We start from the raw sequence: 25,699 nt of genomic DNA, 5'->3' as shown, positions 1-25,699 counted from the left end.
TTTTATATGTGTTCACTTTTTTTGATTGTATCCCTTTGGTATATATGGTCATGCCTGTTTTCTTCCATAATTTGATCTGAGGAAGTGGGTCTGGCCCACAAAAGCTCATCACCTAATAAACCATCTTGTTAGTCTTTAAAGTGCTGCATAGTCCTGTCTTTTGTTTCAGCAAGACCAGACTAACATGGCTATATCTCTATTACTATTCCACATTTTTTGACTGATCAAAGTAACAATTTTGAATGAAGCAGAGAGAAAATCAAGTTCATTTTTTCATTTTTACTTCTCTTCAATATTCAGTGCTTGTAGTCTTTCTCCAACAACATAACTCCCACTCACTTTCCTATGCTTTGTGTATGTTTACCCGATACTTAATTAACACACTGTTTAATTTGCAGATGTACAGTAGTTTTATCCTCAACCCACTGCACTATTGCTTTTAACCCTATGCTTCCTCTAAGCTGGGTAGTGGCTTGAACTGTTAACAGCAAGATATTTTTTATCGGAGGGAAATACATTACTTAGGATTGGATCATATATTGACTTATTAGCCTTTACATAGTATGATGAACATATTTTCATTTAAAACTGAGCAAAGAAGGAAGGATTCAAGGTTAATAAGAACAATATGTTTCTTTACATAACTATATAAAGGAAGGTGTTGAGGCCTACCCAGAATATGTCAAATGAGCACCAGTTTAATTGTAAATGTAAAGGAAAGGCAGAATTGTGATATACAAGAGATGTAAGATAAAAAAAACAAAATTTGATTGGATGACCAACAGTAACCCCATCTTTAGGGAAGTAAGTAATACAGACTGCAATATGCAACAAAGTGCTGAAAATACCAAATGGAGAAGACAAACATTTTGAAAAGGCAGAATGAGACAACAAAAATCTAACATTAGCAATTGTCAAGTGAGTGGAGGAATACCGAAATACAGAAACAGGGTATATAAGGTTGGACAGAACAGACCAAGAGTGGACGGGTTGCAGATCCAAAAAGCTAGGTCTGATCAAGCAGGGCTCCCTCCCCGGCGCTGAATCTCACTGCCACACATAAGCTCCGAAAGGGGAACAACACCAGTAATAAGTGGCAACGAAAAATCCAAAAAAGGAGAGACATAAAGAAAAGAATATCTCCTGAATCTAAACAATGCTTCTATCTTTCTTAACGTGAGTATTATATATTTGATAACTCCACAAATTGTTTAAAGGTAAATCTGGAGGGTATATCTGTAGGAAGAGTTATTATTTCTTGTTTTTTAACTGTACTGTTTTTCTACTTTTTATTTGTATAGTACAGTCTTAAAAGAATCAGTGATAGTGAATTTAGTTAAATGGAAAATTAATTATAAAGTAAACAGAAAAATAAAAATCTTTGTTTGACCCTTAAAAGAAGTATTCCTTTGTCTGTGGTTTCAAATACTTTAAAGAACCAAACCCGGTTACCGAAATGGCATCATGAACAGGATTAGATGAGAGCAGAGGGTGTTCCTTTGATGAGTTAAACAAGACAGAAGAAGACTCTCAACCTCTGATTATAGCATAATAAGGATGAGAGTGAAGAACACATGCTCAAAATAGGAGCAGTTCTAGCAACAGGGGAAGAAAATCATACATATACTCTACATGTAACATGTTCAGGGTTGAGATGTTTAATGGCTAATAATGATCTAGTCAAATGGGAGTTAAAAGCAAAGTACCATTACCAGATGTAACACAAAAAAAAACATATCTATAGAAACAGATTATAAAAAACTGCAAAACATATTAGAAAGAATAGCAGATATGACAGATCCGTATTGAAAAGGGGGTACCCCAGAAATATTAAAATTGCTAAGTCAAACGACTGACAAGTTGATAGGAGAGGTACTAGAGGACAGCCGACAAATGGGATCCAAATAAAGAGGTCTGTGTACTTTGGCACTGGTTAAAAAAAGCCGGAAATACAATAACTAGATTAGAAGGCACAGTAAATACCCTACAAGCCATATTAAAAAAAGAAACTCGGGAGAGAGAGAAAAAGGGGAATAATGGGAAAAAGATATGATAAAACCAACAGCCCCATCCTCTCCTTATCCTGAATCAGTCATAGACAAAAATCAAAAGGAAGAAAGGAAAAAAGAAGCAAAAGGAGGTTTGTACCCATGGGATATGCTAACGGAATGTAAATGTGAGACGGGGATAGGAGAAAAGGTTGAGGCTGGAGATGATTCAGTCAAGGCTCATCCGATAACACAAATAATATATAAACAGAGGGGAAGGCTTCCACCCATAGCCACTATGGAATCAAGGGAAAGATCCTGAATAGAAATGAATGACTTAATAAGTCGAACCCAAAGGAGACAGGGAGAGAACCCAGCAGTGTGGGTAGGAAGGCTAGTAATGGAAAATATGAATGAATTAATTTCACAACCAGAGCTAACTATATTAACAGGAAATCCTGGTTATTCAGGAGGGCTGATGAAAATGAGTTCAGCTATAGGGAATGAGGACTGGCCGTTAAATCAACCAGCCCCAATAGCCTTATCAATAGCAGCTACAGGTCAGGGAGGAACCTTACCAGAGAGTTGCATAAAGTTAAAGGAAGATGTTAAAGCTGCAGCTGTTGGAATTTCCTTCCTATTTTAACAACCCACAACAGCAGCCCAAGAACAGTTAGCAGCATAGACTCATAGACTTTAAGGTCAGAAGGGACTACTAAGATCATCTAGTCTGACCCCCTGCACAGTGCAGGCCTCAGAATCTCACCCACCCCTCCTAGAATAATCCTCTCACCTATATCTCCAATATTGAAGCCTTCAAATACTTTTAAGACCCCAAGATGCAGAGAATTCTCCAGCTGTGATCTATACCCCATGCTACAGAGGAAGGCGAAAAACTTACAGGGTCTTTGCCAATCTACCCTGAAAGAAAATTCCTTCCCGACCCCAAATATGGCGATCAGCTAAACCCTCAGCATGTGGGCAAGACTCACCAGCCAGACACCCAGAAAGTTCTCTATAGTAATTCCTATCATCCCTCCATTGACCTATTTTCCACTGATAGTGAAAGGTCAATTAGTTGCCAAGATCATGTTATCTCATCAAACCATCCCCTTCAGAAACCCATCTAGTTCAATCTTGAAACCAGATAGATCTTTTGCCCCCACTACTTCCCTTGGAAGGCCATTCCAGAGCCTCACTCCTCTAATGGTTAGAAACCTTCTTCTAATCTCAAGTCTAAATTTCCTACTAGCCAGCTTATATCCATTTGTTCTTGTGTCCACATTGGTATTAAGCTTAAATAATTCCTCTCCCTCCCTGGTATTTATCCCTCTAATATATTTAAAAAGTGCAATCACGTCTCCCCTCAGCCTTCTTTTGGTTAAAGTAAACAAGCCAAGCTCCTTGAGTCTCCTTTCATAAGACAGGTTTTCCATTCCTCGGATCATCCTAGTGGCCCTTCTTTGTACCTCTTCCAGTTTGAATTCATCCTTCTTAAACATGGGAGACCAGAACTGCACACAGTATTCCAAATGGAGTCTCACCAATGCCTTGTATAATGGCACTAACACCTCCTTATCTCTACTGGAAATACCTCGCCTAATACATCCCAAGATCGTATTAGCCTTTTTCATGGCCATGTCACAATGGCGGCTCATAGTCATCCTATAATCAGCCAGGACTCCAAGGTCCTTCTCCTCCTCCGTTACTTCCAACTGATGTGTCCCCAGCTTATAACTAAAATTCTTGTTATTAATCCCAAAATGCATAACCTTACACTTCTCACTATTAAATTTCATCCTATTGCTATCACTCCAATTTACAAGATCATCCAGATCTTCCTGTATGATATCCCGATCCTTTTCTGAATTGGCAATAGCTCCCAACTTTGTGTTATCCGCAAATTTTATCAGGACACTTCCACTTTTGGTGCCAAGGTCAGCGATAAAAAGATTAAATAAAATTGGCCCCAAAACTGATCCCTGAGGAACTCCGCTAGTAACCTTCCTCCAACCTGACAGTTCACCTTTCAATATAACCCGCTGTAGTCTCCCCTTTAACCAGTTGCTTATCCACCTCTCAACTTTCATATTAATCCCTATCTTTTCCAATTTAACCAGTAATTCCCCATGTGATACTGTATCAAATGCCTTACTAAAGTAGAGGTAGATTAGATCCACTGCATTTCCTTTATCTAAAAAAATCTGTTACTTTCTCAAAAAAGGAGATCAGGTTGGTTTGGCACAATCTACCTTTTGTAAATCACAGAGAGCTGATCCTCACCAATTTAAATATATAAGGGATCCAGGATTGAGAACAATGGACAGAGTAACAGCACAAATGGTATGGTAAGGAGTAGAAATGAGGAAGGAAACCAAAGCCTGAAATTATGGCTAACAGCCCTAACAGGGAATAGTGTTTGGGGAATATTGGAAACTTTAAATGATTTGGAAGTAATATGCAAACACACCCCAGCACCTACATATGAACCCCCAAAAGACGCGCATAAAACGTGCGAAAATTTCCAAACCCTGAAGAAGGGGAAAGACCCAAGTAAGGAAGAAAGAGCCATATTTGGTTTTCTGTTAGGAAATGGACACAGTAGAGAAGATTTAAAAAAGATGATACCCCAAGAACAAAAACAGACAGCAATAGAAAAAGGATGGCAAGAATGGACAAAATTCCCTAAATCAAAAAACGAATAGCAGAAGCCCCAAACCAAGGGCCCGGAAACAATCTAAGGGAAAAAGACAATAGAATTTATATAAGTGCCAAAGTATTAAATTGGGACACTGGAAATTACCGTAATCTCGAGTATAATGCGCACCTATGTATAATGCGCAACTGCCTTTTAAACCTCAGAATTCTTGAATAAACTAAACTCTTATCTATAATGCGCACACCCATTATACTCGAGATTTTACAGTATGCATAGGAAGGAAGGGGTTCACACCTGCCATGGGGTTCCCCTCCTCAGCTGAGCTCACGGGCTCTGAGCTTGCGCCTGCCGGGGGAACCTCCCCCTCCCAGCTGCCAGTGCACTGAGCTCATGCCTGCCAGAGGGGGGTGTCTCCTCCTCCCAGCATGCCATGCTCATGTCTGCTGGGAGGGGCCCCTCTCCGCCCAGCTCATGCCTGCCCCCTCCCCCGCCCAACTCGTGCCTGCAAAGGGTGATTTTAAAACTTTACAAAAAAACCTTCTATAGATAATGGGCACTCCGACTCTGATGCTAGGAAAAAACGGGAAAAAGTGCACATTATACTTGAGATTTTATGGTATGAACAATTTAAATGGTTATTAGATACAGGGACCCAAATAACCATAAGAGATGAAGCAAAAGTACCACATAAAGAAAGAAAGCGTAAAATATGAGTGTCAGGGCTAAATGGAGATAAAATGTATCGAACAGGGGTAATAGAAGTAAAACAGGGACAGAATGTAACAAAAACCATGGAAGTACTAGGGGAAGAGAATATACTAGGCATGGATATAATAACACAGAACCCAGCAATACAACAGGATTTAAAAGCATTATTTCTAATACAAATATCAAATGAAAAATTACATATCCCACAAATTGACGAGAATAAATTCAGATCCCAGAAGGTAAACAGTATACCAACAAAAGCGAAAGGAAAAGAACCCATTAATCAGTTATTAAAAGAGTTACTAGAAAGGAAAAACTGAACACACCCAATATAGGAGTCTAGCATGGGGGATAGAGAAAAAGGAAAAGGGAAAGTGGCAAATGTTAATAGATTATAGAAAAATAAATGAAGAAACACAATCAATTGCCTTTACCACTCCTTGGGATGAACCAACCATAGAACAATATTTAAAACAAAAAGGAGAATTAAAATGGGGAGCGCTAATAGATTCAAATGATATGTTTTATAGTATACCTATAAAAGATAAAAAAGGAGCCTTAAATTTTTCAATTGGAGGAAAATACTATAGGTGGAACGAATTACCCCAAGGTTATAAAAATTCATGAGCATTAGCAATGGATGCCATTAGGTATACCCTTAGTCAACTAGGTTGAGAACAAGATCCCCAAATAATATTCTATGTAGATGGCCTTTTCATAAGAGAAAAGACACCAGAAAAAATTGAAAAATTAAAAAATTAAAACAAGAAGTTATAGAACATTTAACCTCTCAGGGATGGCAGATAAACGAAAGAAAAGTAGCTATGGCCCAAACTGAGTACTCCTTTCTAGGAATTCAGATGACAGAAAATAAAATAACAATAGGTACCATTTACCCCACTGGTATAGGTAAGTGGTTAAACAGCCCTCCGAAAACCCTCAAACAGCTACAGGAAGTTTTAGGCATGGTAAATTATAATAGGGCAAGTATTCAATGGTTAGGACATAAAATAAAACCCTTAATAAAGTTGAAATACCCCACTCTGATAAAAAGGTGGGGATCTAAGAGACCCCCGATAGATTTACAAATTAACTGGAATAAATGGTGGGTAACAGGAAGTGCAACACAAGGAGAAAAAACAGGAAGAGGTAGATAGGTGGATTTTGCAATTTAACGGACCCCAAAGACATTATGGTGAATATGGAAAACTATTATGGGTTTTAATGAAATAAAAGATAGGTACTTTTTAATGATGAGCGTAGGTCTTACTTTACATAACCCAAAGGTGTCAGCTTTATCATGGCTAATCATGGACATAATACTACCAACCTTTCAGAGTCAGAAACATATTTGGGCAAAATTGTATTATAGCTGGCTAGTAAGTTGGTCAAACATTAAACTGGGAAAAAATGTAGTACCCTGGAAGGCCCCCAAAGCTATACCAGGAATAACAGAAAAACTGGATATTTACAGATGGGAGCACGAAAGGGGGAAAAGCAAAGGCAGGATATTACTGTACCAAATGTGAAAATACGTTCTTTATTGTGTTAGGAGAAAAAGTGAATGCCCAAGAAGCAGAAGTAGAAGGAGTTAGAATAGGATTACAACATGCACAAAAGAGCTACCCTAACGAACCGTGGGAATTAGTTATAGATAGTATGTATCGTATAAAGACACTGTTAAAAGGGAATACAGACATTGAAACACATGCAGTGTGGAGAGAAGTATGGACCATGATTAGAAATCACGTAAGTGGCACATCAGTGAAACATATCCCTAGCCATAAAGAAGGATATGATCCTGACCACGAACAACTAGATAAAGAATTGAAAGAATTTGACATGTTAGTAGAAAAAAACAAAGGAACAGGAGAAGTGGATCCATTCAAAAAATGGTTACATGAATGCACAGGCCACTTTGGGATACAAAAGGAAAGAGAATGAATAAGACAATATACAGGAGGAAACTCAATAATTGGAGTAAAAGAACATGACTTCAAAAAGAAGCCTCTGAACTGTCATTCATGCTTAAATTTGACACATTATGAATTGGCCTTAACAAAGATGCTAATTATCTTACCCATTACAATGATAGCTTCTGCAATTATCACCTCTAATATCATTATCTCATAAACACTACCTCCACCCCTCATGCCCCCTCTGTTCAAAAATCTGATTTGTCAATTTTATATGTGTTCACTTTTTTTGATTGTATCCTTTTCGTATATATGGCCATGCCAATTTTCTTCCATAATTTGATCTGAGGAAGTGGGTCTGGCCCACAAAAGCTCATCACCTAATAAACTATCTTGTTTGTCTTTAAAGTGCTGCATAGTCCTGTCTTTTGTTTCAGCAAGACCAGATTAACATGGCTACATCTCTATTACTATTCCACATTTTTTGACTGATCAAAGTAACAATTTGAATGAAGCAGAGAGAAAATCAAGTTCATTTTTTCATTTTTACTTCTCTTCAATATTCATTGCTTGTAGTCTTTCTCCAACAACATAACTCCCACTCGCTTTCCTATGCTTTGTATGTGTTTACCCGATACTTAATTAACACACTGTTTAATTTGCAGATGTACAGTAGTTTTATCCTCAACCCACTGCACTATTGCTTTTAACCCTATGCTTCCTCTAAACTGGGTAGTGGCTTGAACTGTTAACAGCAAGATATTTTTTATCTGAGGGAAATACATTACTTAGGATTGGATCATATATTGACTTATTAGCCTTTACATAGTATGATGAACATATTTTCATTTAAAACCGAGCAAAGAAGGAAGGATTCAAGGTTAATAAGAACAACATGTTTCTTTACATAACTGGAGCCAAGAATTGCTCAGTTACTAGCTTTAGTATTTCTCTTCCAGGAAGCTCAGCTCACAAAATAGCTTCTCTAATGTTGGCTGATAAAGAGATAAAGAAGCAATCCTGCCATCTCTTCACTCTCTCCCTTGTTAATATCAGCTGTGATGTCAGGAGCTATGAAGATAGTACAGCGTTCCAAAACAAAACACAATGCACCTCTTTTGATGCCTCCAAGCCATAAGTGTTGCCAGTTAACAATACAGCCTTAGTAGTCTTATTAAGCTTGCTAGACATTGCATTGCCACAGAGATATGTCTTACCTTGAATTAAAATACAGGACTATGTAGCACTTTAAAGACTAACAAGACGGTTTATTAGATGATAAGCGAAAGCGGGGTTGGGTGGGAGTTACTCCTCTTTCTACGAGGAATAAGCCTTTTTGTGCAAAAGCTCTTGCACAAAAAGGCATGTGGACGGACAACAGGGGTTTCCTGTGCAAGAAAGCTCTGTTGGAAAAAGCACAGGTGTTCTGATGGCCATTCTGTGAATAGCCATCAGAGCTTTCTTGTGCAAGAGCATCCATGGCAGTGAGGACACACCCCTGTGCATGAACTTTTTGCGGGAAGATCTCTTCCCCAAAAACTTCTTGCATAAGAAGCCTGCAAGTGTAGACGTCACCTATGTGTATAAATACCTGTACTGATAAATAGCTGGATTATCATTAGTTTTAAACTTGTTCATTATTTACAAGAAATGATGTCTGGAAGTATTAAGCCTTTGCCGGCAGGAGCCGTCCTGGAGTGCTCTCACCAATGGTGCTTCTTCACCTTCTGAAAGGCTACAGTGTATAGTACTTGGGTTCTTTCCAGGTTGTAAGGGTGATAGTGGGAGAACAGATCTAGTGCCATCTTTCTACCTACCCAGGTATGTCTGTTGTTCAGTCAGTGTTACTGACTGTGCAGATGGCATCACCTTCCTTGTGCTCTATCATGCTCAAGCAGCTCTGAACCAGCAGGCTTCATGATCTCCAGGCATGAGCTGTAAGACTAGTTCAACATGTTTCTCCCCACCCCCCTTCTAATGACAGAACTAAATCAGACTTCATAAGGAGTCTCTTTCTTTTCTGCTGGCCTGCGCTGTTGTGGGTCAAGAGCTGAAATCACTGAGAAACTGGGATCACAGAGAGCTGAAATCACTAGGTTTGGCCCAGATCCAAACTCATTGGCAGCAGGTAGCTAGCAAGGCATCTGGCAGGAGCAGGCGGCTGGTGGGAGCGGCCGGCAGGAACAGCTGGCAGGAGCAGGCGGCCAGTGGGAGTGGCTGGAAGGAGCAGCGGTGAGTGTCCAGTGGAGTGGGTGAGATGCCTCCTAGCCCCACCTCCCCAACTGTGGAAAGTGAGCTCTGCAAATCACCTCTGAGCTCTGGTCTGCCCTGACCAAGGACTGCAATTGTGAGTGGGGTGCAGAGAAGGGTTGGGTATGTGAATGGGACACTTACATTGCTGGACTTGTGAGCCTGAGAGGCAAAGGTCATTGTTCAATCTGCTTGAGCCGGGATGTTTACTTATAGTTTGGTTTTGAGCCCTGTTTGTGATGCTTTCCCAAGTTAATGCCATGTTACTTCCCTCCCTTTTTCATTAAACGTTTCTTTTCTATGCTTAGACTCTGCGCTGGTGAGTGGGGAAGCATTGCCTCTTAGAGGCACTGGTGTATGTGTGTGAATTTCTCAGGTTATTGGGTGGGTGATCAAGCCAGTTCTGTGTGGCATGGATGAAAAGGAACCCCTAGATATTGAACCCGGCCCTGGCTACTGCCGGCACTACCTGGTAAAAGCATTACATATGCTACATATTTAAAAACATATTCTGTTCTTATTTAAGGATTTTGAAAAAAAAAACATTTCAATGTTTCATTTTGAGAAGCATTTTTTTCATTTATAATGCATAATAAACTCAAAACTGCTTTTTACAGCCTTTCAGTCACCCTACTCTGTTTCTAGTCAGACCAAAGCTAAACTCTAACATCTTTCATGAAACAGAATTCTGTCCTCTGCACAGTTTGAGATTTCAGAAGTAGCGTTCGCACACATGCTGGGCATGTCTGCAAGACTACTGGGAGAGAGGGATAAAATTTGGGACCAAAGATGATTTCATGACTTGTAGAAAGATGCAGTAGATTTTTGCCAAATGATTAAACTATAACATATTGCCTGTGTGTGTGTGATACTGCACTCTAGTGGTTGGCATAAGGAAAAGACCAGATAGCTGATACTATCAGCAAGAAATATCTCCTGTAGTTAATGGTGTTGAGGACTTTTTGAGTAGAACGTTAAGTGGCCCTTGTTTCCTCAGTTGTGTTTACATGTGATTTACTGAATTGGGCCTGTCTGAAGCACAGCTACCAAAGCACTTAAGCATGTGAGTAGACTTATTGCCTGCAGTGGCACTACTACAAGTTAAGTATGGCTAAAGTTAAGTATGCACTTACATGGTTTGTTGAATGGGGGCCAAAGTGAAACGTTTTTCTTGTTCATGGAGAAGCTGCAATTAGTGTGGACTTATTTAACAGATGAGAGAAGTAAAAGGATTTGAAGGTGCCATGTTTTAGATGGGTCAAAGAAGAATAGTGAGATGAAGGGCCATATCCTCGTTAGCTTTATGCATACACCTTAATCTGAAAGCAGCCCTACTGAAGCTAAAGTGCCACTCAGTGTAAGAATCTGGCATTAAGAAGCCATCTTTAGTTTTTCACCTTGTGCTGACAAAAAAATCCTGACTTTTGGGCTGGTGGAGAAAGTGCAGAGAATGGCAGGTGTCTTGATTTTCTCATTTTTCTTCAACTTAAATTTAAAAAAAAAAAGAACTCTAACAGTAAATTACTGTATTTTTATGGTGAAGAGAAAAAATCGCTGGAAGGGACAGGTGAACTGTATCTGACATGAAGATTTTCTTCTCTGCTGCTGCACTGGGGATGCTATAGCTTATCTATTGAAGATGTAGCTGTATAAATTACCGCAAGAGAGATCCATAGAGGGCCATCAGATAACAAACTGGACATTTTCATGAAAATATAACATGGTGTTTATTCCATTTCCTACTCTTCCCACAATGACTGTCATGAAAATAATACTTCACTGTCTAGTCTTGTTAAAGACTTTGTCACAAAAATGAGATTTTTTTTTTTGCCTTGGCCATTAAACCTGGCTCAATAGTGTATTCTTTCTCTCTTCCCCCACTTCCAACCCTTGGTCACATTTGAAGAAGTTCTTCCTACAAACTTGATTAAATGAGCACATTTTTGTTTCTGTCTCTAATCTAAGGGCACGTCTTCACTCGACGTGCCAGAGATCAACATTCTGGCATTCAATATAGCAGGTCTAGTATAGACCCATCAGACAAACACTCAGAGCAGTTCAGGCCAGTGGCTGTATTCCTCACAGTTGCAACGAGTAAGGGAAGTCGATGGGAGTGTTTGTTCCCATTGGTTCCCGCAGTGGGGTCAGTGCCAAGCTGTGCTTAAGGTAAGCCAACTCCAGCTAGGTATCCTACATAGCTTGAGTTGCATACCTTAATCCAATCTTCCAAAGTGTAGACCTCTCCAAAGCGTAGCATTGTCAACCAATGAAATCCCAGGTGCAGTGAGGCAGAATAGCTGTCCACAGATCTGTAGGGGGAGAAACCCTTCTCTGATCCCTAATGGGCAGAGCCCTGCCCCACCCCAGCATCTTACCAGAAGTCATGGGGCAGGGCAGGAAATATAAAAGGCAGGCCCAGGAGCTCAGTTGGAGCTAAGCCCAGCTGCCAGAGGAACCAGATGCCTTCACTAAGCTTCCAAACAGGTAAGAGTGCTATAGATCTCATGGAATTGAAGGACTGGTCAGGACTGCCAGACCTATTGAAGGGCTTAGACCCAGAGGAGCTGCAAGAACTGGCAGAGACCCCATTCCCCAATGACTCAGGGAACCTGCTACCAAGCCAGGTATACCCAGAAGAGGAGTTAGGAAGTAACCCAGGGTAGCTGACCCTGGTCTGGCTGAAATAGGGTTCAGTGAAGGAGACAGCATGGATCAGTGGTCCCCGCTGATCCAGTGACAAACTGGTCTTCTACTGTTGCAGCCCTGGTATGGGATGAAGTGGAGCGAGTGTGCCCCCCACGCCACCGCTCCGAACCATAGATTGCAATCTCCCACCTGCAAAACTCCTGTGCTTGCTCTCTGCCAGAACTAGAAGACCTGACTGTTTGCTGCTCTGCCCTGAGTTATGGCCTGTATCTAGTGACTGTTTAAAGGCTCAGTCTGAGTGTAGACCTAAGCTCCTGAACTGTTTGCTGTCCCATCCTGACCCAAAACGTGGGCTAACTGAGTGTGTTTGTCAAACTATACTCGCAACACCAGTCACCTGGCTGATTCTCCACATTCAGAGCCCAAGTGTGTAAAGAACCGGAGTGCTGTCTACAGACCCAGGAGAGATGGAGCCACACTCCAAGTGGACTACATCAGGGTATAACTATTCTTTTCACAGTTATATCTAAATGATTTTAAAAGGGCCATTTTCAATTCAAGAATATCCATGTATGTAAATTGAATTCCATTGCTCTAAAGTACATGGGCTTAATTCTGTTCTCACTTGCCCAGAGTAAATCAGCAGTAATTCCTCTAAAGTTTGTAGAGTTATAATGGTGAAAAACTGATGTAAATGTAAGCAGAGCTGGGGCCTATTGTTTTGTCTCAGTCACAAGAGGAATAAACCCTTAATTAACACAATCCTTTTTCATGGCCATTTCTGAGGCTTACCGCTTAAAGAGAAAGAAAAAAAATGTAACGGGTTAACCCAAGCTCCTATCATCTTTCACTGGATGGCTGAGTGGTTTAATTTTCTGTTTCCTTAAGTTAATAATTTTTTTCTTGAATCTCTCTTGAAGCTGATGGAGCTTATCTTAATTTTCTTTTTACTCTAGTCCTATTTCTGAGAACACAATGGTGCTGCTTCTCCTTTTCTGTGGCAAGGCTCACTTTGGGTAAGTATGAGTTCTGCCTCACTGGCAAACTGAGATACACCTGCTGCAACCCAAACATTTTCTGCATCCCAGCCCTCCATACCTTTCATGTTCTTGGCATCAGATATATTCTGCATTATGTCATGGGTTGAGGAGCACTTGGTGCAGGAAAGGTTAGGTAATGAAAAGATGGCTTAATGACATCTTTGTGCTCCCTGTCCTTGTGATCATTTGGGCACTTATCCATGGGCCATGATAAAGCTGAGTATCAAGCATGTTATTGCCTACAAATAGCAACTGGTTATTTTAAAGCTGGTTGAACTGTCTAGAATGAATAATAATTACGAATTAGATATTTGTATTGTTCTTAATATATGCTCAAACTAGTCAGTGAATCCTTGTAATATATGACTTACGCAGACTATATGTGGCATGTAGTTGGTAACCTAAATCACAAGGATTATTTTAGTAATCCAAACAGGAAGAAACATTTTAAATAGAACAAATAACACAGTGCTAGGATGAAGTTAAGTAATCATACTTACTAATAAATTCCATCTTTCGTACATTTTAACAATTTAATTCGTACTCAGTGGCTTTCTAAACACTCACTGTATTGTTTGTTGCATAGAAATAAACTTGGTATTTGTATATACAAATTTGTGCTAGCCAGCCTGCTCTGTTATTCAACCTGCTCAGTTTGTAATAGAGAAAAAAATGGCAGCACTTTAACAAGAAAGCACAGAAATACATCTGTGAAGATTCTATATATAATCTTCAATATCACCAAGGAGGAGAACTTTAAGGGAACAAATGGGAGTTTGATTCCCAACTCCCACTTGCTTTAAACTGGAATCAGATGCCTTTCAAAATCTCCTTCCATATCTTTATACAATTTGAGTGAACTGTAATGAGTTAAAATAGTGACAGATTCTTTCTTGAAGACAGTGAACGAGAACCGTGCTGAGAATCTTTCAGGCCTGGATATTGCTGGGAACAAATTATTCAGAAAGGGAATTATGAAGCTCAAACAGTGGCATTATGACACATTCTGCAAGTATTACTATGACATGATGGTGTCACCTTTTCAGTGCAGTTGCTACATCTGACAAACACAGATGCCACGGTAGAACGCTCCTAGTCCCCAGACACTTACGTCTTTCAATTATCTTAATCTGCTATGCTGGGTTTCAGAACAGTTTTGATGAATCAGAAAAACCAATGGGATTTCTCATTTCCCTACAAATTGAGCCAACAATTGCTGCATTTCTGGTGAGATGATTTAGTGATTTAAACAAATGGCCTTCGTTCAAAGTATTTTGATTCAAGCACATCTTGTAATATCAAATAATTCCAATTTGTGGATATTAACTCAGTCATCAGAAGACTGTGTCTCACCCCAGAGTATTTGTGAGCTGGCAATGTACAAAGGAGACTAAAAATCAACAATATCACTGTAGTAAGCTGAAAGAAGTCTAGAGCACTTGTTAGTCCTTATGATTTATTTACTCATCATAATATCTGAACACCTAAATAGAAAGAGAAGGGCATAAACAGCTTATCACTCCTAGGAGCCTCAATATTTGCACTCCAAGTATTCTGTATGTGAGACTTCCTTGAAGGCTAATGATTATAGGAGTGCTGAGTAACAGTTCTACAAAATTATGCTCCTTGGTGACATTTCACATGGTCACTAGATATTCTTGAAAATGTGTAAGCCAAGGCTCCTGTCCCTATATTTTAATAATAATGAAGGCGACATATACATTGCACACCTCTTGTAGCCACACGGAAGGCATGTGTAGTTGCATGCTGTAATGAAAAAGCAGGCCACATCCACCCTCTCTGCCATGTCTGGCAATGCTTGTCATAGAAAGGCTCTGGTGAGGACAGGTTGCGAGGAAAAGCAGTGGCTGTGGGCAGCTCTTGGATCTTTTCACTGTGGCTGGAGCCTTTGTCTGTGATAGAAGAAAGTTCTGGCAGTGGGGTTCAGGTAGCTGTGGGACATTACATTGTTTAAAAATATGCATGTAAACCTGGGAGTAGAGTGGAAAAAAGCATGTACTCTGGTGAGGTATAGGCATATCTTTACTCACCTAAGCTGTGCCTCAGCACGTGTCTACACAGCAGCGTTATTTTGGAATAATGGCTGTTATTCCGAAATAACAGTGCAAGCGTCTACACAGCAATTCCTTTATTTGAAAATAAATTTGAAATAACTGACGGCTTATTCAGACTTCTGTAAACCTCATTCCACAAGGCATAATATCTATTCCGAAATAGCTATTTCAGAATAGCTGTAGTGTGGATGCTCCCCAGAACCATTCAAAGTAATTACTCCCAAGTGCCTCCGGGGCTCTAAATCGAGGTAACATGTCCACATTAGGGAAGCCTGCCTTGGACTAATTTTGTAGCTTCCCTGTAGGGTCGACATGATATTTCAAAATAAGCTATTTCCAAGTATTTCTTCCAAGTATAGCTTATTTTGAAGTAAGTGTGCAGTGCAGACGTATCCCCCCAGTGCTACTTATTACCACTCTATACACTCTATACAGCTCTGAAAAAAGTGTGTCATATAGATGAAGCTGAAATCAAAAAGATAACAGATCATGGGGGTTGGGGAATATTCACTTGTCATCTTTAAGTGTTATCATAGCTGGCTTGTACCACATATTTCACACAAGAGGCAACTATAAATGTTCACTAGATACAGTCAAAGCCAATAGGGATCCTTTAAAATGAAAGGCCTTTACATTATTGCACAAAGTTTACTGTCCAGCATGGCAGCCGTCATGCTCAAAAGACTTCTCGCTACATGGCTGATGTGCTGCTTTTGTTTAAAGAAGCAGCTTAACCTTCTGATATAGGCCTACTGACTTCAGTGGAATTACCAATGAGTGCAGTGTGAGGAATATGGTTAAATGCTTCTTTGCATTGGCAAGATCACTATGAATTGTTTTCTGTTTCCTCTCACCATGACGTATCTAACAAGTAGGGTTGTTTGAAACCCTAACTAATTTGGCATCATGCAGTAGAGCTATGATATATAAAATCTTTCTGAAAAACTATAATCATCGCTCTTCAAATCTCACCTCACTCGGCTGTTGTGAACTTGAGTTTGTCACTGTTTGGAAAACATTCTAGAGATCCTTTGGTGAAAGGTGTTACAAAAATGCAAAGTGGAATTCTAAAAACCTTAAAATTTAGCTACTTTTTAGATTATTCTTTCTTCCTGAACAACTTGGACAGTGAGATTAATTTTAACAGTTTTTTCCTGATGAGTATTAGACCAATCATGGGTAAAATTTAAGGATGATACATTGTGATGAATCTCATGTAAGTGTGCACTGTGAGACTGTATTGAATGGAGAAAATGCACTTTACATGGACAGATTATTTGGAATTCATCTGTATAAACATCATTATTGTACATCATTGCATAACTCTGTGGATTTGACTTGTAAAAACAGGCAATTCTGTAAGCTTCATTATCAGGTTTTCAGGAAAAATTCAAACCTAAGATACAATAATAGCTCCTGACATTGTAGCTTGTTCTTCATCAATGCAAGAATCTACCCAAGTTGCTAGGTTGGAGCCATGATTAGCAAGAAAAGTTGAAATTTTATTTCCTCCAAATTTCAGATGTTTTCAATAGGGTTGTTGCAGCAATGTAGATAAGTGGGGAATAGAGACATATTGAGATGTCACTTCTTCCTAACATACATGTAGCTCTGGCCTTCAAAACTCCTATGCTAAACTACAGAGAAAAAAATGAACAAAGAATGCAATAACAGGGGCTGTTAACAGGGAGTTTGGAGAGGGAGTTGGGAAGGGAGTGAGATACACTCGCCATTCTTTAAAATCTTTTCAATACATTCCTGCACTTCAAGGACGCATTTAATAACAACTGAGGAATCTCTGAGAAGGAAGCCAGGTATGGATGGTGATAGGTCTGCTATTGTTACCTGCACATCATGTGCCATGTTTGTCTTCCTCTCAAAAGACAGAAGGGATTTCACCTGCACTAAGTGCAAGCTGGTCACCATTTTGGAAGAAAAAATTAGAGGACTTGAGGCCCAAGTATCGACCCTATGTTCTATCAGAGAGGATGAAGACATCTTCAATAGAAGACAGCATTTAATCCTGCAGGCACAGTAGGCTGAAGAGCCAATCAGGACAGTACAGGGTAAGGAAGAGAACTGGCAGCATGTAACCTCTAGAAGGAGAAGGTGGCCAACTCAGGTATCTCCCATACCTGTAGAGATAAGTAACCGCTATCAGGCTCTCTCCACAGGCACTGCAGTGGAGAATGCTTTTGGCAGGGATCTCTCAGGGAAGAAATCAGAAGGGAACACCACCTACTGGAAGGCATGGGATGCATAGTCCTAGGGATGGGGGTTCCACGACCACCTCCCCCAAAAGAAAAGGCGGGTGGTGTTGGTCGGGGACTCCCTCCTAAGAGGGACTGAGCCATCCATCTGCCATCCAGACTTGCAATCTCAAGAAGTGTGCTGCTTACTGGGAGCTCGCATTCAGGATGTGACCAAAAGTCTTCCAAAAGTGATTAAACCTTCGGATCACTACCCTTTCCTGCTTCTCCATGTAGGAACTAACAGTACGGCCAAGAATGACCATGAATGGGTCACAGAAGATTATATAGTGCTGGGAAGAAGGATCAAGGAATTTGAAGTGCAAGTGGTGTTCTCGTCCATCCTTCAGGTTGAAGGAAAAGGTCCAGATAGGGATCGTCGAATTGAGGAAGTAAATGTGTGGTTGTGCGGGTGGTGTCAGAGAGAAAGCTTTGGTTTCTTCAACCATGGAACTCTGTTCCAGGCACAAGGATTGTTAGGAAGATATGGGATCCACTTAACCAAGAGAGGAAAGAGCATCTTCATGGGCAGGCTTGCAAACCTAATGAGGAGGGCTTTAAACTAGATTCACTGGGGGACGGTGACCAAAGCCCTGAGGTAAGTGAGGTAGTCTGACACCAGGAAGAATCACAAGGAGGAATGAGCAACAAAGGAGGACCCCTGATTCAGATGGAGAAGGTAGGGCGATCAATTGGTTATCTAAGGTGTTTGTACACAAATGCAAGAAGCCTGGGAAACAAACAGGAAGAATTAGAAGCCCTGGCCCAGTCGAAAAGCTGTGATTTGACTGGAATAATGGAAACTTGGTGGGATGACTCGCATGACTGGAACACTTCATGGAAGGGTATAAACTGTTCAGAAAGAACAGATGGGTGAGAAAAGGAGGAGGAGTTGCACTGTATGTAAGAGAGCAGTATGATTGCTCAGAGCTCCAGTATTTAGCGGAAGAAAAGACTGTTTAGAGTATATGGGTTAAGTTTAGAGGTGGAAGCAACAGGGGTGATGTTGTGGTTGGGGTCTGCTATAGACCACCAGATCAGGTGGGTGAGGTAGACAAGGCTTTCTTTGGACAACTGAGAGAAGCTTCCAGATCGCAGGCCCTGGTTCTCGTGGGGGACTTTAATCCCCCTGACATGTTTTGGGGGACCAATACAACAGTACACAGACAATCCAGGAAGTTTTTGGAGAATGTTGGGGATAACTTCTTGGTACAAGTGCTGAAGGAACCGACCAGGGTCCATGCACAGCTTGACCCACAGCTCACAAACAGGGAGGAACTAGTAGGGGAAGTAGAGGTGAGTGACAACCTGGGAAGCAGTGACCTTGAAATGGTAGATTTCAGGATCCTGACTAAAGGAAGAAAGGAGAGTAGCAAAATATACACACTGGACTTCAAAAGAGCAGACTTTGACTCCCTCGGAGAACTGATGATCAGAATTCCCTGGGATGCTTACATGAAGGGGAAAGGAGTCCAGGAGAGCTGGCAGTATTTTATAGAAGCCTTATTGAAGGCACAGGAAGAAATCATCCTGATGCGCAGCAAGAAAAGCAAATACAGTAGGCGAGCAGATTGGCTTACCGGGGACATCCTTGGTGAGCTTATATACAAAAAGGAAGGTTACAAGAAGTGGACAGATGACTAGGGAGGAGTACAAATATATTGCTCAAGAATGCAGGGGAGTTATCAGGAAGGCAAAAGCACAATTGGAATTGCAGCTAGCAAGGGATGTGAGGATAACAAAAAAGATTTCTACAGGCATTTTAGCAATAAGAGGGTGATCAGAGAGGGTGTGAGGCCTTTATTGGATGAGGAAGGTAACCTAGTGACAGATGATGAGAGAAAAGCTGAAGTACTCAATACTTTCTTTGCCTCTCTTTTCACGGACAAGGTCAGCTCCCAGACAAATGCACTAGGCAACAGAGCATGGGAAGGAGGAGGTTAGCCCTTGGTGGGGAAAGAACAAGTTAGGAACTATTTAGAAAAGCTAAACTTACATAAATCCATGGGCCTGGATTTAATGCATCCAAGGGTACTGAGGGAGTTGGCAAGTGTCATTGAGGAGCCTTTAGCCATTATCTTTGAAAAGTCATGGAGATTGGGAGAGATCCTGGATTATTGGGAAAAGGCAAATGTAGTGTCCATTTTTAAAAAAGGGAAGGAGGACAATCTAGGGAACTACAGACCCGTCAGCCTTACCTCAGTCCCCGGAAAAATCACGGAGGGGATCCTCAAGGAATCTACTTTGAAGCACTTGGAAGAGGGGAAAGTGATCAGGAATAGCTAATGTGGATTCACAAAGGGCAAGTCGTGCCTGACCAATCTGATTAGCCTCTATGATGAGATAACGGGCACTGTAGATATGGGAAAGTCAGTGGATGTGATATACCTTGACTTTAGCAAGTCGTTTGATACAGTCTCCCACAATATTGTTGCCAGTAAGTTAAGGGAATGTGGATTGGATAAATGGACTGTAAGATGAATAGAAAGCTGGCCAGACTGTCGGGCCCAACGGGTAGCTATCAACGGCTTGATGTCAGGTTGGCGGTTGGTTTCTAGTGGAGTGCCCCAAGAATCTGTTCTTGGACCTGTTTTGTTCCACACCTTTATTAATGACCTGGATGAGGGGATGGAGTTTGCAGATGACACTAAACTAGGCGGAGAGGTAGATATGCTGGAGGGCAGTGATAGGGTCCAGAGTGACCTGGATAGATTACAGGATTGAGACAAAAGAAATCTGATGAGGTTCAACAAGGACAAGTGTAGAGTCCTGCACTTGGGATGGAAGAATCCCAAGCATAGTTACAGGCTGGGGACCAACTGGCTAAGTAGCAGTTCTGCAGAAAAGGACCTGGGGATTACTGTGGCTGAGAAGCTGGATATGAGTCAACAGTGGGTCCTTGTAGCCAAGAAGGCTATTGGCATATTGGAGTGCATTAGGAGGAGCATCGCCAGCAGATATATGGAAATGATTATTCCCCTTTATTCATTTCTGGTGAGGCCACATCTGGAGTATTGCGTTCAGTTCTGGGCCCCCCACTATAGGAAGGATGTGGACGCATTGGAGAAGGTCCAGCTGAGGGCAACCAAAACAATTAGGGGACCGGAGCGTATGACCTATGAGGAGAGAATGAGAGATTTGGGTTTCTTTAGTCTGCAGAAGAGAAGAGTGAGGGGGTGGGGGGATTTGAAAGCAGCCTTCAACTTCCTGAAGGGAGGTTCCAAAGAGGATGGAGAGAGGCTGTTCGCAGTAATGACCAATGGCAGAACAAGGAGCAATGGTCTCAAGTTACAGTGGGAAGGGTCTAGGTTGGAAATTAGGAAAAACTATTTCACTAGGAGGGTGGTGAAGCACTGGAATGGGTTACCTAGGGAGGTGGTGGAATCTCCATCCCTGGAGGTTTTTAAGTCTTGGCTTGACAAAGCCCTGGCTGGGTGGATTTATTTGGGATTGGTCCTGCCTTGGGCAGGGGGCTGGACTTTATGACCTTCCAGCTCTATGATTCTAATGTTCCAAAGTGGCAGTTGAAGTCTACCACTAACACTGAGTCATATGATCTGAATCTAGAGGGACCTTTAAGATGCTCTTTTTCATAGTTAGAGAAGCTTTGAGTGTTTTTTTTTTCTTTTCTGCATGGGAGGGGTTGAGGAAGAAGGGGGAAGACACATCCCTGGTATGCAGATCTAGCTCCTACCAAATTGCAAGACCTCACACAAAAACACAGAGACAACAAAATGGTTAAAACATGAGAAAAACAATGCATTTCCCCTAACTTTATTCTGTGAAATGGCTAAACTGTTTTAAATTAATTAAAAAAAACTTTCTAGAGGAAGCATTTAGCATAAACAATTTCAGCTCTCATGGCTTAAGTATGCCAAAGTTTTCTAAACAAGTGAAAAACAGTTTTCTAAATGTCAGATAACCTTTAATATAGGCAATGCTACCTGTACTGGCTAAGTCCTTCCCCACCCCTCGTATTTACAGAGCAACTCCCTAACCTTTCATTCAGAATGGCCTTTATTTTATATTAACAGAACAAGAATAAAGTCTCCATGAAAGAACACCCTGTATATAACTCCCCCATTGCTGGTTGCATCTGGACAAAAACAACAGTTGCTGCTACTTCATTTTCTTGAATGATATTCCACACAGAAAACAAGTCCCACATGCAGTAAAAATTGCTTTCAGCTTCTCATAATCAGCTCCTCCAAATTAGCTCTGCACTACTGTCCCAGAGAGAGTACAGGTCCTTTCTGCAACTTTTACTCTCACATAAACAGTCCTCCAACCTCCATGGCTCATTGCAAATACAGCCAGACTTACTATCCTGTAGCTCTCTCACAACATTTGTGTAATTGCCAAGTTCAGAAAGACATCAATAAAATCTAAATCCTAACTGCTGACCTTAATACTAGGTAATTCCTTTAGTTTACATTATGCAGATAGCTGACTGCAAAGTCTGCTCCAAGCAACAAAGAAAACATCCAAGTTTTCAATTAAAACCATCTATAATGTGTGGCTAAGCAGGTCATTTGCAAAATCACATCATAGGCAATGAGCAGAAAATAGACAAAGCTTTACTGGCTGTAGCTTGCAGTCTAAATTGCTGCAAAAGCTATGACCTTTGAAGTCCTCAATTACTTATTAGAACCTGAATTTTTACCTCTGATTTTTTTTTTAACTGAGCTCTCTTAAGAACTCATATCAGTTCCTCAGTTAAAGGTCACAATGTTCTGCCATGTTACCTGGGTTTTCATTATTTCCTCATAAACTATGACATTTCTAAAATGTCAGCATCTAAGGAAATCAGCACCCTATAGATATGGAGGAAGAATAAAACATGTTTATTCCAATATTTATCTGAGTGGTGCCTGGAAGAACTAGACAGAATCACAGTGAGAACAGAGAATTTAGGTTGGCTTAACTACGTTGCTCAGGGATGTAGGAAATCCATGCCTTTGAGCAACATAGTTCCGGTGTAGACAGCACTAGATCAACAGAAGTACTCTTCCATTGCCCTAGCTGCTGCCTTTCAGGGATTGTCTATGGTAATGAGCAGGGTTGTCCCATTGGTGTAGGTAATCTCGATACCTAAGTGCTATGGTGCCACTCTAACATTTCAACTTTTTAGTGTGTGTCTACACAGCAGGGCTTAACTCGAAATAAGCTATGCAAATTGAGCTATGTCAATTGCGCATCTTATTTCGAAATAGCTTATTTTGAAATAGGGAATGTCTATACAGCACTTATTTCGAAGTAGAGCACTCTTCCTCCGACTTCCCTTTTCTCCTCGTACAATGAGGGTTATAGGAATCAGAGTAAAAAGTCCTCCAGCTTGACAGTATTTTGACACTGTTTCAAAATAACTGTGGGCTGTATAGATACGGACTAAGTTATTTTGGAATACCTTTAGTTATTTTGAAATAGTGTTGCAGTATAGATGTATCCATTGTGAAGACCTATGTTTAGTAGTATTGTTTATATTTGTAAATGATTGCTGATTGGAATGGTCACAGATCTAAAGATATTTTGGAGTAAAAATTAAGAGATAGAACACTTTATGCAGAGTCAGTGAATCATTTTCAGAAACAACATCATGGTGTCTAATAAGAAGTACCCAATATGCAAAAAAGCACAACAAAGAACTTTAGAAGAAAAAACAACTGACAGGAGAGGGCACAAGATAGCCTATCTGCAAGAATATTCTATGTCATCATGCTTCATTCTGTCAGTTTCTTTTCCTGCCATAACCCCCATAGTTATGTTCTTTCAGGCTTGACTCTCCTCTGACCTGCTCCTGGTATAGTCACTTACATCTATGTAAAGTGAATATACAGTGCTACGTGGTGAGAATGTTAGTTTTTTATAATCAATTTGCACAGGCAATAATGACAGCACAAAATAGAAAGCAATGCAAAATCAGGTACTTGGGGACAAATCTTCAGCTAGTGTAAATCAGTGAAGTTCCATTGCTTTCTGAGAATTTACACTTCTTATAGCAACTGAGGGTATGGCTGAATAAAATATTCTGCAACTTACTGACTGTCAATTCTATTACAACCTGCATCAACTCTGAGCATAACCCAATGAGTTTAATTCATGAATGAGTAACAACAGTGAATACGGATTTGTCAAGAACAAATCTTTTCAAACCAACCTGGCAGTTTTTTGACTGGGTAACAAGCCTTGTGGATAGTGGGAAGAAGTAAATGTGATATATCTAGACTTTGATAAGGCATTTGATACAATCTTGCATGGCCTTCTAATTAACAAGCTAGGGAAATGTAACCTAGGTAGAGCTAGATGAGTGCATCCAGGAAGATTAAAATTTTCCCCTACAAGTTTATGTATGTTACCTTTTCTAATGCCTGATTTCTGTCCATTCCATTGTTGCCGAGACTGTCTGGTTTGGCCAATATACATGGCAAATGGGCATTGCTGGCACTTGATGACACATATCACATTAAAGAATATGCAGTTGTATGAGCCCCTTGATGTTTTGGATTATGTGGTAAGGTCCTGTGATGGTGTTGCTTGTATAGATGTGTGGACAGAGTTGGTAGTGGGGTTTGTTGCAGGGGTAGGTTCATGGGTGAATGTGTCTGAGGGGTGATGTGTGGCTGCTGGAAAGTATTTGCTTCAGATTGGGGTGTTGTCTGTAGGTGAGGATTGGCCAGTCTCCCAAGATCTGTGAGAGTGAGTGTAGTGGGTTGAAGGGGCCACCCACTAACCCCAACGGGGAGGCACCCCTCCCAGAGCTTTGGTGGGCTACACCTGGCCTTAATAATCCACCTGGATGGAAGCCAGGGGATGGGATCAGAGAGATAAAAAGCCTGCCAGTAAGACCAGTGCAGGCCCGACCACTGAAGAAGCGAGAAGTCTCCCCTGCACACCGAGAAGCTGAGCTAAGGCCCGGAGAGGGGGAGAACTGGCATAGGTCACAGGGCCCCCTGCTGAACAGCAACCCAGAGGGACTGCTGATGAGACCAGACTCCCCAGACACCCTGCAAGACGCTGAGGACTGGCTGCTGGAGCTGGACTCATTCGATGTGCCGAAAGGCATACCAGACACCAAGGTACCTGCTGAGGGGGAGAAGGGGAGTGGCCCAGGGGACAGTGAGGGCTGTTAAAGGCCACAGGTCGGCGCGTTGTGGACTGGAGATCCCGTTGAACCAGCAGCAGCTTGCACTGCTGAGTCTAGGGCCCTGGGCCAGGGCACAGTGGAGTGAGCAGGCCTGCACCCCTCTGCCCCCCCCCCCCCCCCACTGCTTGGGTGGTAGTCTCCACCTCTCCATCGTTGTGGGCAAGCTGCCTGCACCCCTCCTGTGCCAGGGGACCCCAATTGTATAACCTGTTTAAACTGTTTACTACCACCCTGCCTTGACCAAAGGCTGGGTTTACAAACTGCTTCCCTGCAGCTCCATCCTGAGCTATGGCTGGGCCTTTACAAACTGTTTGCCTGCTGCCCTGCCCTGACCACAGGCTGGGCCCTGAACTAACTGCTAACCGGCCTACCCTGAACTAAGGCCTGTCTAGAAACTGCTTACCTACTGCCCCGCCCTGTACTAGGGCTGGGACTTTAGAAACTGTTGCCTGCTGCCCTGCCTTAACCAAAGGCTGGGCCACCCTGCCCTCAGCTAAGGCTGGGCTACGCACTGTTTATCTGCGGCCCACCCAGACTACGGGCTGGGCTCGTAAACTGAAGGCTTACAGCCCCACCTTGAACTAGGGCTGGGCCTTTCTAAACTATAGACTTGGCCACCAGCCCTGAATTAAGGCGAGGCCTCTGACTGCCATTGGCTGGCCTGCCTAGACCCAGGCTGCCTTTATTATTGTTTATTTTGTCGCCCCACTCTGAGGTCAGACGGGGGCCTCCAGACTGGTTGTTTGGACTACTAATTCTCCCAGGGTATGTCTACACTACAGAGTTAGTTCGAACTAACGGACGTTAGTTCGAACTAACTTTGATAGGCGCTACACTAGCGCTCCGCTAGTTCGAACTTAATTCGAACTAACGGAGCGCTTAGTTCGAACTAGGTAAACCTCATTTTACGAGGATTAAGCCTAGTTCGAACTAGTTAGTTCGAATTAAGGGCTGTGTAGCCCCTTAATTCGAACTAGTGGGAGGCTAGCCCTCCCCAGCTTTCCCTGGTGGCCACTCTGGGAAA

General features: G+C 41.5%; 1 protein-coding gene across 2 annotated transcripts in view; it reads left to right on the top strand.

The window, feature by feature from the left end:
- The first annotated feature begins 829 nt into the window (after nucleotides 1–829).
- The window catches only part of LOC102444287 (beta-1,3-galactosyltransferase 2-like), a 91,530-nt gene continuing 66,660 nt past the window's right edge, over nucleotides 830–25,699 (top strand). For both annotated transcript variants that reach the window (XM_075936730.1, XM_075936729.1), the window contains exons 1-2: nucleotides 830–1,176; nucleotides 13,124–13,183. The gene's annotated coding sequence lies outside the window, so the exon portion shown is untranslated. The remainder of the gene's footprint in view (nucleotides 1,177–13,123; nucleotides 13,184–25,699) is intronic.

The sequence above is a fragment of the Pelodiscus sinensis genome, chromosome 9 (genome assembly GCF_049634645.1).
Source record: "Pelodiscus sinensis isolate JC-2024 chromosome 9, ASM4963464v1, whole genome shotgun sequence".
NCBI classification, from domain to species: Eukaryota; Metazoa; Chordata; order Testudines; family Trionychidae; genus Pelodiscus; species Pelodiscus sinensis.
Note: the sequence above shows the minus strand (reverse complement) of the source record. Positions and strands in the feature narration are given on the sequence as shown.